Below are 17,097 nucleotides of genomic sequence, written 5' to 3'. Positions count from 1 at the left end.
ATGGGCCACTTCGGGCAGCCCATGACTTGTACGAGGAAGATTCCACAAGACTTGGTGATCAAGACAAGGACTCCTCTCCTCCGACGTATCTTACTAGGACTTTTGTTATCCTAGGCCTCTGGTACATTATATAAGTTGAGGCTAGGTTAGTCGATTGGGGCATGACCAAATCACAATTACATTCACCTAGCCCTAGAGGTAGAATAGAACTCACGATCTCGAGGTATATCAACTCTGTACTTGATACATCTCCATCAATATGAACAAGAGCAGGACGTAGGGTTTTACCTCCATCAAGAGGGCCCGAACCTGGTTAAACAGTGCCTCCCTTGTTCCTCTTACCACCGATCCGAGATCCACAGCTCGGGACCCCCTACCCTGATGTCTGCCAGATTTCACACCGATATTGGTGCTTTCGTTGAGAGCTCATTGTGTGATCGCAAAGGATCGATGGCTCGTGTGTAGATTGACAATAGTTTTTTCTAACAATGGATTTGTGTTCATTGTCCCGCCTCCTCGAGAGTCGCTTTGACGATTGCATCAGTGGAATTGAGTCTCGAATAACCCTGTAAAATTCCATCGCGCTCTGCAAGAGGAATCTCCGGCAAACCCTGATCAACTGGAGCCCTGTCAAATCTGGATGGGAATCTGGACGAGTTTAGGGCGAGGAGTCCAGCATCTAGCTCGCACATTGTTTGGATGACCCAACTGTTCATTGGCCATGGACTTCCTATATCGACCGCCCTAAAAAATTCAGCTCAATCTGACCTCTCAAACTCTGGAAATGTTTGATGAGTGCATCAATTTTCGGATCTGTTTTCCGTGCGAAAATGAATCAGACCCGAATTCATCTTTTTATGAACGGGATATCAAATATCCTTTTTAAGGAAATGTTTTCTAGGGTATTGTGTTTTTATCTCAATCACGTGCCAACAAATCTTGAGACTCCTCCGAGGCGATCTTCACCGTCGCGCCGGTGTCAAACCAGCCTGACCTTGTTGCTCCACGGATGTCGACCTACGCCATCATCGAGTGTTTCGTCGCTCCATCGAGCCGATGACTCCCACCTTGGATAACCACCTCGGCAAGCCAATCTCGATTTCGAAACCGCGAAGGCCAGAACATCGCAAAACCACATCATTTCCCCATGGATTACATGGGGCGGGCACACTGTCATCGCCGCACGGTTACTTTATCAAGCTGGCATCGACTACATCACAAATTTTGAGTTGCGTCGGCATCGCCATGCCGTCTCTTCTTTAAGCCAACATCCAACATGCCGACCTACTTCGAATCATTGGCTGATATGGGGGCTTTGACACCTCAGCTAGACTGGGGGCTTCGCCATCTCTTCATCATCCTACTCTGGGGACTTCGGCATCTCCAGCCGACCAGCTTCGTCACCTCGTCTAGATCAGGGGCTTTGCCTTGCCGCATCGACCGTGCTGGATCACCACTTTGTCAAGCTGAGCTCCTCGCTCGGACCCCTCAAGCTTGGGGGTTGGGACCTCAGCCAGACCTAGGACTACGTCCTCGTCCCGCGATAAGCCCAGACCAAGAACATCAACATCGAGCGCATTAACCAGCTAAGTCACTTTCATGCTTAAATTTTTTAAATGTTAATTTTTTTCAAGCCAACCAAGCATTATATTTGTGTTAAACAAAAAAGATGGTTGTTAAAAACTTAGTTTGTCAAAAAATTTGTTTGTTAAAAACACTTCCTTTTCCCATGTTAACTGGGCTCTTAAAATTTATATGAGTTGTTTTATAATAAGTGGTTTTCTTCTAAGTCGTTGCAAAGTCTTTTTCTACCACTCCTTTCTCGACTCTAGTGTGTGGTCCATAGCCGGATAGCCTAGTTTCTCTCTAAAGCCGCTCGAGTTTACTTTGCAGAACTAGACTGAGAAGCACTCGGCCTTCGGGGTAGGAGGTTCAAGCCGAAGGCTGGCCCGCATGAAATCTTGAGATCGGATGGCTCATGTTAAAGCAGGATGGGAGCACAAACTAATTTTAAGACCAATTTTTGGATTGGCATAAAAAAACTTGATTTACTTTGGACATAAAGTTTTTACATACGTTTTTGGTTTTTCGATCTTCTAACACTTTAACCTATTTTATGTTTTCCTTACACGAGGCAGTACATCCTCTTGTTTGAGGTGTTTTGCATGATGGTTTTGTTCGGGAAATCTTTTTCGATCCATAGTTCGACATCTTTCCTACCGAGTTGCACCTCGACATTGTCAAAACATACATGATGCAGACAATTTAAAAGTGCAAAATAGCTTCCGAGGAGATTATGATCCTCAGGTTGGTCAGCCGCACCCAACCTGAGTCTCGGGAGCCATTGCACACCGCGTTTTTGTTCATAAAGTATGCTGTCGAGAAAGGACTGCACTCTCAAGGTGATTTGATGAATCAACCTGAGTCTCAGGGGCTACTGGGATTAGTGGTTTTGTTTTATCCTTCAGGTGCATCTCGTACATTAGGCCAAGACACGCCTTGAGGCCTACTGGCTATACATCTCGTCATCAAATAAATTGCACAAATCAGAAATAAATTCCACAAAAAATCATCCCACAGCCGAGGTGGTGCACCACCTGGAAGTAGTTTAGCGTAAAGCTCAAATGCAAGTGGCTGGCTCCATATAGGACATTTTCGACATTAAGCTCAGTTGAACTCTGTCAAGTTGTTCAAGACTGAGGTAATTTATGACACATCCGATGCATACCGGTGTTGTAGCTCGGCTACAAATAGATACCTCGAATGCAGTCCGGCGTTGGAGCTCGGATTCAAGAGGAAACTATTGCATGGGAAAACTTCGAACCCGAGGTGTGGCGTAAGAATAACGAGGCATTAATAGAGGTCGAGAACTTAAAGGGTCTCCTTGTTTACTCAACGTGTAAACTCTTCGGATTCACCTCGTCGGTCTTGAAGATCGAAGATAGGAAGATTTGTTGAACCAGTTTTCAAGACCGATGACCGAAGATGAAGAACAGCTCAGAAGAACCAAGGAGTGTCCCCAACTTGAATGCCGGTTCAGGTGGCTACTTACGGTGTCCTGGACTAGGGGTACTCATCTCTCGACTAGGTGGGTCGGGACGAGGACCCCCATGGTGGTTTTCTAATGGGCCGCTTCGGGCGGCCCATGACTTGTACGAGGAAGATTCCACAAGACTCTTGGTGATCAAGACAAGGACTCCTCTCCACCAGCATATCTAACTAGGACTCTTGTTATCCTAGGCCTTCGGTACATTATATAAGCCAAGGCCAGGTTAGTCTATAGGGGCATGACCAAATCACAATTACATTCACCTAGCCCTAGAGGTAGAACAAAACTCACGATCTCGAGGTAGATCAAGTCTGTACTTGATACATCTCCATCAATATGAACAAGAGTAGGACATAGGGTTTTACCTCCATCAAGAGGGCCCGAACCTGGGTAAACATTGCCTCCCTTGTTCCTGCTGCCACCGATCTGAGATCCACAGCTTGGGACCCCTGCCCCGAGGTATGCTAGACTTCACACCGACACCGGGTCTTCCTCCTCAAACTGGCTTCATGTTGCATTTTCTTCAAAGATAAATTGTTATCTAAGTGAGCTTATGGATGTGAAAATGGTACCTTATGGACCACATTTTTTGTTCTTCTTTGACCAATTGTTTCCAAGTCGAAAGAAGATGGGTTTACCTCTGCCTCACTGGCTCAGTTGGTTCCAGTGTTTTCCTGAGAAGTGTGAGCGTCGGCAAGTTCATTAAAGAGAGGACCAAGAGAGTCAAGTTCTTCTACCTCATTTTCTTCCTCCTCTTCCTCTGCAAGGTTCCCATCCTTAAGAGGAGTTTGGACTTGAGGTTCAGGTTTCCACCGGTCAGAGTCCTCCTATGCAAAATACAAACCGACATATTAAGCAAGGCAAAGAGCACAGTTGTATAAGCAATACAGATGGAAAGGTAAAATGGCAACTCACTAAAGGAACCGGGTTACCAGCATAAAATGTGGGGAGACCAACAATGGCGATTTTCTCCCGGGTCTCGCCAAGAAGCTTCTTAATGGCCTTCATGAAGTCATTGGCAAGCAAGTAAAACTTACTAAACCGCAAGGCGTCGGTCTACTCGCCAATGTGTTGGTGCATGAGCCAGTTTCTGAGACTAAGGGGTTGGATTCTCCAGCTCATCCAGCACCAGGTCAAGTCGACCCCAGAGAGCCCATGTGTTTTCAAAGCATTAGCCCGTTGACTAAAACTTCTCTCACAAGAAAAACATGATCACTCTTTGGGTGTTAATCACAGAGCGATGTGAACTAGATTATTGACTCTAGTAAACCCTTTGGGTATTAGTCACATAGATATGTGAACTATTGGTGTTAAATCACATGACGATGTGAAGTAGATTGTTAACTCTAGTGCAAGTGGGAGACTGAAGGAAATATGCCCTAGAGGCAATAATAAAGTTGTTATTTATATTTCCTTATATCAAGATAAATGTTTATTATCCATGCTAGAATTGTATTAACCGGAAACTTGATACATGTGTGGATACATAGACAAAACAGAGTGTCCCTAGTATGCCTCTACTAGACTAGCTCGTTAATCAAAGATGGTTAAGTTTCCTGACCATAGACATGTGTTGTCATTTGATGAATGGGATCACATCATTAGAGAATGATGTGATGGACAAGACCCATCCGTTAGCTTACCATAATGATCGTTTAGTTTTATTGCTATTGCTTTCTTCATGACTTATACATGTTCCTCTGACTATGAGATTATGCAACTCCCTAATACCGGAGGAACACCTTGTGTGCTATCAAACATCACAACGTACCTGGGTGATTATATAGATGCTCTACAGGTGTTTCTGTTGGTGTTTGTTGAGTTGGCATAGATCGAGATTAGGATTTGTCACTCAGTGTATCAGAGAGGTATCTCTGGGCCCTCTCGGTAATGCTCATCACTATAAGCCTTGCAAGCAATGTGACTAAGGAGTTAGTTGCGGGATGATACATTACGGAACGAGTAAAGAGACTTGCCGGTAACTAGATTGAACTAGGTATGATGATACCGACGATCGAATCTCGGGCAAGTAACATACCAATAACAAAGGGAACAACATATGTTGTTATGCGGTTTGACCAATAAATTTCTTCGTAGAATATGTAGGAGCCAATATGAGCATCCATATTCCGCTATTGGTTATTGACCGGAGATGTGTCTCGGTTATGTCTACATAGTTCTTGAACCCGTAGGGTCCGCACGCTTAACATTCGATGAGGATTTGTATTATTACTTATGTGATTTGATGACCAAAGTTTTTTCGGAGTCCCGGATGAGATCACGGACATGACGAGGAGTCTCGAAATGGTCGAGAGGTAAAGATCGATATATTGGAAGGTTATATTCGGACACCACAATGGTTCCAAAGTGTTTCGGGTATTTTCTGGAGTACCGGGAGGTTACCGGACCCCCCCCGGGCTTTAGTGGAAAGGAGAGAAGGGCCTCAAGCATGGCTGCGCCCCCCCAAGGGCTGGTCCGAATTGGACTAGGAGGGGGCGGCACCCCCTCTCTTTCCTTCTCCCCTCTTCCTCCTTCCCTCCTTCTCCTAGTTGGAATAGGAAAGAGGGCCGAATCCTACTTGGACAGGGAGTCCAAGTAGGACTGGCCTCCTCTTCCCCCCTTGGCGCATCCCCTCTAGGGTTGGCCTCCTCTTTCCCCCCTCCTTTATATACGTGGGAGGGGGCACCCCAAAGACACACCAAGTCTTCTCTTAGCCGTGTGCGGTGCCCCCCTCCACAATTACACACCTCGGCCATATCCTCGTAGTGCTTAGGCGAAGCCCTGCACTAGTAACTTCATCATCACCGTCGCCATGCCTTCGTGCTGAAGGAACTCTCCCTCATCCTCAACTGGATCAAGGGTTCGAGGGACTTCATTGTGTTGAAGGTGTGTTGAACACGGAGGTGCCGTACATTCGGTGCTTGGGTCGGTTGGATCATGAAGACGTTCGACTACATCAATAGCGTTACTAAACGCTTCCGCTTTCGGTCTACGAGGGTACGTGGACACACTCTCCCCTCTTGTTTCTATGCATATCCTAGTTAGATCTTGCATGATCGTAGGAGTTTTTTTGAATTACAATGTTCCCCAACATTTAGTGCCTCCCTCTCCTCAGCAAAGGCGTAAGCGTCAAACTGATTGGTAGACTCAAGTCGGTCTAGTCTATAACCCGGTAGCTGAGATTGTGGTTTGTCGATGTATCTTTGTAGTAAAACCAGGTTTTGTATCATCCCTTAGGATGACTCGCCAATGCCATCTCAAGCAAAGCCAATTTTCTCCTTCACTAGATTATGACTCCACCAGATTCCAGACTCGGCCCATTCTTGCACTCAGTTTGAGGATTACAGTAGAAGAATTCTTGAAATAAGCCAATAGACAAATCAGTCTGCAGATACACTTTGCAAAAGACTTGGAAGTTACTCAAGTTAAGCACCTAGTTCGGACCAAGGTCTTGGGGCCTGATGCCAAAGTAGTGAAGGATGTCATGGAAGAATTTGGAACCGTAGGGTGAAAGCCTCTATCCAGGTGATCAACAAAGTTGATAATCTCATTTGGACCCAAAGTAGGTCAGGCCTCTTCCTCTGGAACCTGTCATTCAATCTCGATATGAGTCGATGGAAGACCAGAGTTCACTAAATCATCAAGAGAAAGTTGTGATATGTTTGACCTTTTCCAATTGATAGCCTTTCCTACTTTAGGGGCCATGGATGTGGTGTGCAATAAAACTCAACTACGAGATGAAAAGAACAAACTATGAGTCGCCCATATGCACATGGGTCATGAAAGTGAGAATAAGATATACATTTACAAGTAGGAAGTGATTATGGTTTACTACAATTTGAGATATGGAAAATTAAGTACAAGCCAGCGAAAATGTCATTAAGACACAAGACCCGGAGGAGGACTACAATAGCAATTTTTCGGGTCATAAGAACTATTATTCATGGTCACTATGAATATCTATACGACTATGGATTACTACGACTCAAGATATGGTGAGCCAGAATAAGTATAACCGCATAAGATAACACTACGACTTGTGACCCGACTAGTGGTACAAAGCAAATTTTGGGTCAAGGTGGCTACAAACAACTATTGTGCAGATTCAATATCAACATAGATCTGAAAATGATGGCAAAACAAAAAATAAAAGACCTAGGTTGGCAACATGATATACTATGAGGAGATAGTGGAGTTCATTGAAGAAATCAAAGAGATCTCCGAGGTGAATAACTACATTGTGGAGGTATTTTGAGATCCTGCGGATGAAATTTCATGAACAAACCTAGATCTATACCCGCATTTCTCGAAGAATGCCGATGAACTAGCAAGAACTACAATGAGAATAATAACACAGATGAACGAGGTACTCATAGATCCACGCAAGAGAAGTTTGAGGGTGTTGAAAACTTGAGAGCATAGCCATGGCGTTTCCATGAGACCCGGCGACAGCGTTTTTGAGGAGGCTATTGCTATTCTCAAGGTCGACGATCTTGAGACAGTGCGGCGGCGTTGGAGATAGAGTAAGAAGAAGGATCAAGAAGCAGAGAAGGTAAAAAGTGAGCCCCCGGGTGCGCGGCTCTATTTATAAAGGGATAGGAACCCGAAACGTCAAGCGTGAAACCCGAGGGGGCGTAGTAAATTTAGGCCAAAAAGATGCCTTGATTTCGCGATTGACAAGACCTGACATATCCACCCAAAGATCCGTTATGATGTTACGTGTGCATATCAGAAGTGGGTTGGGTGATGTCACGATAAGGAGTAGCTGAAAATTGCTAACGCTTCGTTTGGATGTCTCCATTGAGAACCTCTGAATTGCATTGGATCCAATACCAAATCAACCTTTGTATTGCAATGGGATCCAATACCAATATAGATGTTTGGATGTACAAAATATTACCAGTTGGAATTAGATAAACTAGCAATACCAATTTTACGTTTCGATGCCATACAATGGAATTGACGGTGTGCATGAGTTGCGCCATGAATGGAGCCAGCCGAGCAGCCGTGAGGAGCACATGACCGCAGTCATCCCCGACGGTTAGCCGACCATCCGCGACTAGGATGGAGCAACTCCGGCGAGCGTGATGGGCCAAGCTCATGTAGGCGCATCTCCTCATTTATGGGAAACTTCAACGGCCGCGGGATCCAGAGCAGAGGACGGCCACATCGGCGAGCACGAGGGGAAGGGGATGGTGGCGGGGACGCTGCAGACAGGGAAGAGAGGGGCGCCGCCGGAGGAGAAGCAATCAGGGACGAGGAAGGGATGAGTGACCGCCGCCGGGATGGGAAAGGGAGGCTCACCCGTGGAGGAGTCAAACTGACCGGCGACGAAGGAGATGCGTGAGCAGGGAGATCTGGGGATTGGGGATGGGGAAGTGATCCGCGACCCAGGAGGAGGAGTGACCTCATAGGTGAAGGGGGGGAGCAGGGAGGAGGACGGCGGACCTGCGACGCCGCATTCTGGTCGCCGGCCAGTTCTATGGTGCCCGCCAGCTCCTTGGTCGTCGACTCTATTTTCTCTTCGATGTCCTTTTCTGTTTGCGAGGGTGGGAAACAGAACGACGAAGCGGTATGTTTTGCGGGTAGGCTGATTTCTGCACGATCCAGAGCGGGATGGCTCCGTATTGCGGGCGGGCACTTCGCATGGGAGGTAATTCGGCCAACATTTTCGTTTCATTTCAGTCTACCAATTCGCTGTCCATCCAAACATCTGAATTGAAATTTGGGAATACCAATTCAGATTCCAGGCCTCCAATGGAGACTTCCAAACGCAGTGTAAGTGTGGAGCAAGCTCTGCGACCCGGCGAAAGGATTGACCCGGCTGGATGTTTCCATAAAAAGGAATGATGGGGACTGAAAGGATGCCAGCTTAAAAAAGAAATCTAGACCTGTAGCTTAATCCATCATGTTTTTCCTTGTCATATTTTTAGATGAAGTTTAACGTGGATAAATGCAAGCTAAATTGGGGCTAATGTTGGGGATGTTCCCCATGACTAAGACCCGGCTGAAATTATAACCCGGCTAGGAGCGTAGAAGCTCCATGGGTCACACTATTTCCCGGGTTACGGTAAGATGACAAGAGGGGCCCGTAGGCCCAGAAGGAGATCCACGGGAGGCTGGCTCTTGGAGAAATCATTATGTGGCGGCTCGAGAAGAAAGCCCAAAAGGAGAATTGTCCAAACTTAGAGGACACGTCTAATGAGAGTTAGAGTAGGATACGGGTTAGCGGTGCAACCCGGAATCTTATGTAAAGCTAGGGACTCAACCTGTTATATAAATGGGAGCCCCTAGGAAGAAAAGACTAAGTTGCAATATCTCGAAAGCTATGTTAGTGTATCCGCATCCTTGTAATTGAGATCATCGTCAATATCAATCAAAGCAGGAGTAGACTTTTACCTCCATCGAGAGGGGCCGAACCTGGGTAAAACTGTGTCTTCGTTCTTGATCAACCCTGTTCCAGCAACCGCCTAGTTGTGATGGCCTCAAGACTAAGTCCTTTCGTGAGAACATCTACCGTGACAAAACCAGGACAAGTGTTCTGAAGCAGCACCGAGTAGATTGTTGCAGATGACTGGCTCCGCAAGATCGGAAGAGAGCTGACCACCGCAGGATGCACCGATATTGAAAAGGTACGCTTTGCCGCACATCAACTAGATGGACCAGCAACTTTGTGGTGGAAGACCTACACCGCCACATTCCCCATAGCCAATGTGACATGGGATCAGTTCCAGCAGACATTTCACACCACACATGCTTCAGCTGGAGCAATGAGTCTGAAGAAGCGCGAGTACCGCAACTTACACTAGGGTAATCATTGTGTTGGTGACTATGTGGAGGAATTCAGCAAGTTATCCAGGTATGCTCCCAGAGACGTGGCTGGTGATGCCGCCAAGTAGGAGAAGTTCCTTCAGGGACTCAATGATGAACTCAGAATACAGCTGACTGATGTCTACTACACAGCTTGTTCTTGTAGACTTGTGTTAGGCCTCCAAGCGTAGAGTTTTGTCGGACAGTAGCAATTTTCCCTCAAGTGGATGATCTAAGGTTTAAGAATTCCATGGGAGGTGTAGGATGAAGATGGTCTCTCTCAAACAACCCTGCAACCAAATAATAAAAAGTCTCTTATGTCCCCAACACACCAAATACAATGGTAATTTGTATAGGTGCGCTAGTTTGGCGAAGAGATGGTGATACAAGCGTAATATGGATAGTAGATGTTGGTTTTTGTAATCTGAAATTATAAAAACAGCAAGGTAACCAATAGTAAATGGGCACAAAAATAGTATTGCAATGCTTAGAAACAAGGCCTAGGGTCTGCATTTTCACTAGTGTGATCTCCCAACAATCCTAATGTACTTGGATCATATAACCATCCCTCAACGTGCGATGAAGAATCACTCCAAAGTTCCTATCTAGCTAAGAACGTTAGAAGAAATTGTTTGTAGGGTACGAAACCACCTCTAAGCTATTCTTTCCGATCGATCTATCAAAGAGTTTGTACTAAAATAACACCAAATAATTTTAGATTCATAATACTCAATCCAACACAAAGAACCTCAAAGAGTGCCCCAAGATTTCTACCGGAGAAACAAAGACAAGAACATGCATCAACCCCTATGCATAGGTTACCCCAATGTCACCTCGGGAATCCGCAAGTTGAGTGCCAAAACATATATCAAGTGAATCAATATGACGCCCCATTGTCACACGAGTATTCATATGCAAGGCATACATAAAGTGTTCTCAAATCCATAAAAGTATTCAATCCGATAAAATAAAATCTCAAAGGAAAAACTCAATTCATCACAAAAATTCGATATGCGCGCCCTGGTGGGTTGTGCCCCCCTCGGGGCACCCCCCAGGTGCTTCTCTGGCCCATCTTGGGTGTTCTGGTCCATAAAAAATCCACAAAAAGTTTCGCGGTGTTTGGACTCCGTTTGATATTGATTTCCTGCGATGTAAAAACAACCAAAAAACAGCAACTAGCACTGGCACTGGGTCAATAGGTTAGTCCCAAAAAATGATATAAAGTTGCTATAAAATGATTGTAAAACATCCAAGAATGATAATATAACAGCATGAATACTTCATAAATTATAGATACATTGGAGACGTATAAACATCCCCAAGCTTAATTCCTACTCGTCCTCGAGTAGGTAAATGATAAAAGAAATAATTTACGAAGTGTGAATGCTAGAAAAGTGCATAAGTTTGATCAATGATAATTTCAATCACTTTCCCTAGCATCATAACATCAACTCTTTCTCATAAAACTCATCATGACAAAGTAGCAACCAATTCACATGTTAAGGTTCAAACAATGAATTCTCTTGAAACTCAACAACCTATATTCTTAGTCACCAAAAAATTGCAATTCAACTTATTCAACAGAGTCTAAGTAAGAGCTCCACATACTCAACCATCATATAGTCTTCTATGATTGCTAACAGTCACCGCATACACATGAGCAAAACGTTTCAGTCGGAGACATAGAAAGATAGGAGCTTATAGTTTCGCCTCCCAACGTATTACCTCAAGGGTGATGTCAACAATATTAACTCATGCTAACCATATCCAACTGGATATATGTGCCTAGATCTTTCCTCACCACATGATGCTTGACGAAGGAGAAAAATAAAAAGGAATAGAGAGAAAAATTTGACTCTTGCATGAAAGTAAATACATAACAGTAAAATGTAGGCCCTTTGCATGGGGAAGCAGAGGTTGCCATGCGCTTTTTGTTTGTATGCTCAATCCCTTAGTGCAAAAGAATGTCACGTTATATTGCCCCTTATGATAGCAACCTTTATTATGCAGTCTGTCGCTTATATTCTTTGCCATCACAAGTTCGTACAACGCTCAATTTTCTCTTACACTAAATGATCTAACACTTTTAGAAGCAATTTTTATTGCATTATTGCACCAATGACAACTTACTTGAAGGATCTGACTCAATCCTTAGGTAAGTATGGTGGAATCTTGAAAATAAGATTTGGGTTTAAGGGTTTTTGGATGCACAAGTAGTATCTCTACTTAGTGTGGAATTTTTGTCTAGCAAAGATGGGGGGCAAGCACCACATGTTGAAGAATCTATGATAATATAACTACTATGTGAATATGAACAAACATAAATCATTACGTTGTCTTCCTTGTCCAACATCAACAATTTTGGCATATAATATTTTGATGGGGGCTCACAATCACAAAATATTTCCAAGATAGTACATTTGCATGCGAAAGTTCTCTTCCTTATAGTAATCATCCAGGAATTGCTTCTATGACCAATATTGTGATTGTCAAGCTTCAAAAGGTTTCACTTTCTAAACCCAATGTGAAGCTACCACTAGGCATGATATGAACATATGATTTCAACTACATGATATTCAATTCATTCAACAATTTACTCATAGGATATAAGTGAAGCACAAGAGTAAATGACAAGCTACTCCAAAAAGATATAAGTGAAGATCAAACGAATAGTTAAGTAAATGGGTAGCTATTTGAGGACTCTCTCTTATTTAAAAACTTCTAGATCTAAGTATTTTATTAAAACAGAAAGCAAAACAAAACAAAATGACATTCCAAGAATAGCACAACTCATGTGAAGAAGCAAAAACTTAGGCTCAACCGATACTAACTGATAATTGTTGATGAAGAAAGGTGGGATGCCTACCGGGGCATCCCCAAGCTTAGATGCTTGAGACTTCTTGAAATATTATCTTAGTATGCCTTGGTCATCCCCAAGCTTGAATTTTTGTGTCTCCTTAATTCCTTTTATAGCACGGTTTCCCTAAATCTTACAAACTTCATCCACACAAAACTCAACAAGAACTCGTGAGATACGTTAGTATAAACCAATGCAAAAAACTCATCATTCTCTAATGTATCAAATCATTAAAATTATTATTAAACATTGCATACTAAATGCCTCTGCATATTTAATCCTCCCATCCTCAAATAGAGTCATTTACAAGCAAACATATGCAAACATAACAGCAATCTGCCAAAACAGTACAGTCTGTAAAGAATGCAAGAGTATCAATACTTCTTTAACTCCAAAAATTCTGAAAATTTAACACACTATAGAAAATTTACCAGATCTTATTGTGTAAAAAGTTTCAACCTTTTATCACATTCTTACTTTTCTAGGGAATTTTTGCAACAGCGGTAAACTTTCTGTTTTGAAATAGCAACATATAGACTTGCAAAATAAGCAAGGCAAAGACTATACTTGACAGTTTTATTGAAAATAAAGATGAAACATTATTATAAATAACAGAAAGAAAATCCTAACAAAATAAAATGACGCTCCAAGCAAAACACATATCATGTGACGAATGAAAATACAACTCCAAGTGAGGTTACCGTTAATGTTGGAGACGAAAGAGGGGATGCCTTCCGGGGCATCCCCAAGATTAGTTTCTTGGATATTCATTGAATATTGCCTTGGGGTGCCTTGGGCATCCCCAAGCTTAGGGTCTTGTCACTCCTTATTCTCCTCATATCGATATCTCACCCAAAACTTGAAGACTTCAATCACACAAAACTTAATGGAACTTCGTGAGATAGGTTAGTATGATAAATAGCAAACCCATTTCACTTTTGGTACTACCCAAGACAAGATAAATAATTGTTATCACACAATTACTACTGTACCATATCATTTCCACAATTTATATTGAGCAATATAAGCCATGGAAACTAGAAAGCAAGCAAACTATGCATTGAAAATAGAATCTGTCAAAAATAGAACAGTCTGTAGTAATCTGTACTCCAACCATACTTCTGCTACTCCAAAAATTCTGAAAATTTAGGAAAACCTGGGAAATTAGTATATAAAACTTTTTCAAAAAGAATCAGGATTTTATCATGCTGTTGTAAAAAACTAATATTGTTTTTCTAGATACAAAAGTTTCTGTTTTTCAACAAGATCAAATCAACTATCACCCAACATGGTCCCAAAGGCTTTGCTTGGCACTTTATTGAAATAAAAGCTATAAAACATGATTAATACAATAGCTTAATCATGTTAACACGCAAAAACAGTAGGGGTAAATGTTGGGTTGACTCCCAACAAGCGCTTTTCTTTAATGCCTTCTAGCTAGGCATGATGATTTCAATGATGCTTGCATAAAAGATAAGAACTGAAACATAAGGAGGGCATCATGAATCATATGTTCCTCTCTCACAATAATTTTCAGTAGCATCATGAATAGATTCATCAATATAACCATCACATAAAGCATTATTTTCATGATCCAAAGGCATAGAACATTTATTACTCTCCATATAAGCAATTTTTTTCTCATTCGCAATAGTGGGAGTATCATATGAAGCTCGAATACTATAAATTGTTTCCACATTAAAAGAGTAATGTTCAGGAAAAGGGTAATCATAACTATGACAACTTTTATAAATATAATCATCACTACTTTTTTTAACCTAAGTATCATCACAATAATCATCATAAGTAGCAACTTTGTTCTCATCATAGATAGGAGGCATGCAATCATCATAGAAAATTTGATCATTCAAAGTAGGGGGACTAAAAATATCATATTCATTAAACATAGCATCCCCAAACTTGGGAAAAACATTGATTGCAGCAAATAAATTCTCAAACATGTCATTCTCATCAAACATAGCATCCCCAAGCTTGTGGCTTGGCATATCACAAGCATAATCACTCTCATCATTAATAGTATGAATATCACCAACGGTATAACAATTGATATCATCACAATTTCCCAAGTTGGTGCCAAAAAGATTTCCAAGATCATAATAAGTATCATTACCCTCCCAATCATAATCATCGCAACAAGCAATAGGCATAACAAAATCATCTTCAATAGTTCTCTTGGACATTGTGCCATAAGACATAGAAGCAATATCATCATCAAGTGCATCACCTTCCAAAATTATTTTTGATTCATTTTCATGAGGCACAACAATAATAGGAGCAAATTATTTGGGAGTGATACCTTTTTACCTCTATTCTTTCTTCTTTTCTTCTTCTTCTTCACCACATCACGTGTGGATTTAATTAATTTTTCAAGCTTCTTATTGATGAGATTGGTTGAATAGGGAGATCCTCCTCGTCACCTATTTCATCATGAGAGACAATAGGAGGGAAAGTGGAAATCTTTAACCTTTCATTAGTATTCCTTTTATATTCTATTGGTTTTCCCATCTTTCTATAGTTGGCAATATAAGCATTCTCATTGCAATTTACCATGCAAAACATATAGATATTTTTTAGATTAGTTTCAATGTCGCCCGTGAGAATGAATACTTCAAACCAACTATTTTTATATGTCAATTCTTCACTCCCCAAAAATAAAAAATTTCATTATAAAGTTCTAGGGTGATCAAGTTATTGCAATATTTGGACACAATTCGATCATGAAAAAGCATGCATTGGAAATTAAGGCGACCAACTTTATTGCAAAGTTCATAGGTAATAGGACAAAGAGAACATAATTTTGTAGCAAATTCATCTATCACTTTGAGCAAAGAATTGGTTCTATCATGTTTATGCTTCTTAAAAAATCTATCTTCCCTATAAGGCACGTCTTCACAAACTTTATGCACTCCACAAAAATTGACATGCTTATAAAAAACATTTTTGTCATGACTTGTGCAATCATCATTAGCATTTTGCATATTCAAAGAATTCATACTAACAATATTTCAATCATGCCCATCATCCAATGTTTTTATGCCATAAATTTTGTTGAATTCTTTCTCTAGCAATTGAGCACAATTATCAGAATCCTTAATCTCAAGATAGACATTATAAAGATAAAGAACAACCCGAGGTAATCCAAGCTCCATTTTTTTTTGTAGTTTTATATTATAAAACCAAACTAGTGATAAAACAAGAAACTAAAAGATTCGATTGCAAGTTCTAAAGATATATCTTCAAGCACTCACCTCCCCGGCAACGGCGCCAGAAAAGAGCTTGATGTCTACTACACAACTTGTTCTTGTAGACTTGTGTTGGGCCTGCAAGTGCAGAGTTTTGGAGGACAGTAGCAATTTTCCCTCAAGTGTATGACCTAAGGTTTATCAATCCGTGGGAGGTGTAGGATGAAGATAGTCTCTCTCAAACAACCCTGCAACCAAATAATAAAAAGTCTCTTGTGTCCCCAACACACCAAATACAATTGTAATTTGTATAGGTGCACTAGTTCAGCGAGGAGATGGTGATACAAGCGTAACATGGATAGCAGATGTTGGTTTTTGTACTCTGAAATTATAAGAACAGCAAGGTAACCAATAGTAATCGGGCACAAAAATGGTATTGCAATGCTTAGAAACAAGGCCTAGGGTATTCAATCTGATAAAATGAAATTTCAAAGGGAAAACTCAATTCATCACAACAAGATAGAGAGGGGAAAACACCATATGATCCAACTATATTAACAAAGCCCCCGATACATCAAGATCGTGCCATCCAGAACATGGGAGAGAGAGATTAATCACATAGCTACTGGTACAAACCCTTAGCCTTGAGTGTGGACTACGCCCTCCTCATCATGGTGGCCGCAGGGATGATGAAGATGGCCATCGGTGATGATTCCCCCCTCCGGCAGGGTGCCGGAACAGGGTCTAGATTGGTTTCTCGTGGCTACAGAGGCTTGCGCTGGCGGAACTGCTGATCTAGGGTTACCCCCAGGGTTTTTGGAATATTTGGGAATTATAGGGCGAAGAGGCGGTGCGGGAGGCCACCGAGGTGGGCACAACCCACCTGGGCGCGCCTGGGCCCCCAGGCGCGCCCTGGTGGGTTCAGCCCCCCTTGGGGCACCCCCAGGTGATTCTCTGGCCCATCCTGGGTGTTCTGGTCCATAAAAAATCCACAAAAAGTTTCACGGTGTTTGGACTCCGTTTGATATTGATTTCCAGCGATGTAAGCAAAAAACTGCAACTGGCACTGGGCACTGGGTCAATAGGTTAGTCCCAAAAAATTATATAAAGTTGCTATAAAATGATTGTAAAACATCCAAGAATGATATTATAACAGCATGAATACTTCATAAATTATA

The sequence above is a fragment of the Triticum urartu genome, chromosome 3A (assembly GCF_056163025.1).
Source record: "Triticum urartu cultivar PI428250 chromosome 3A, HENAU_Tu73, whole genome shotgun sequence".
In the NCBI taxonomy this organism is placed as follows: Eukaryota; Viridiplantae; Streptophyta; class Magnoliopsida; order Poales; family Poaceae; genus Triticum; species Triticum urartu.
The sequence above is the reverse complement of the archived record's forward strand: the minus strand, read 5'-3'. Positions refer to the sequence as shown.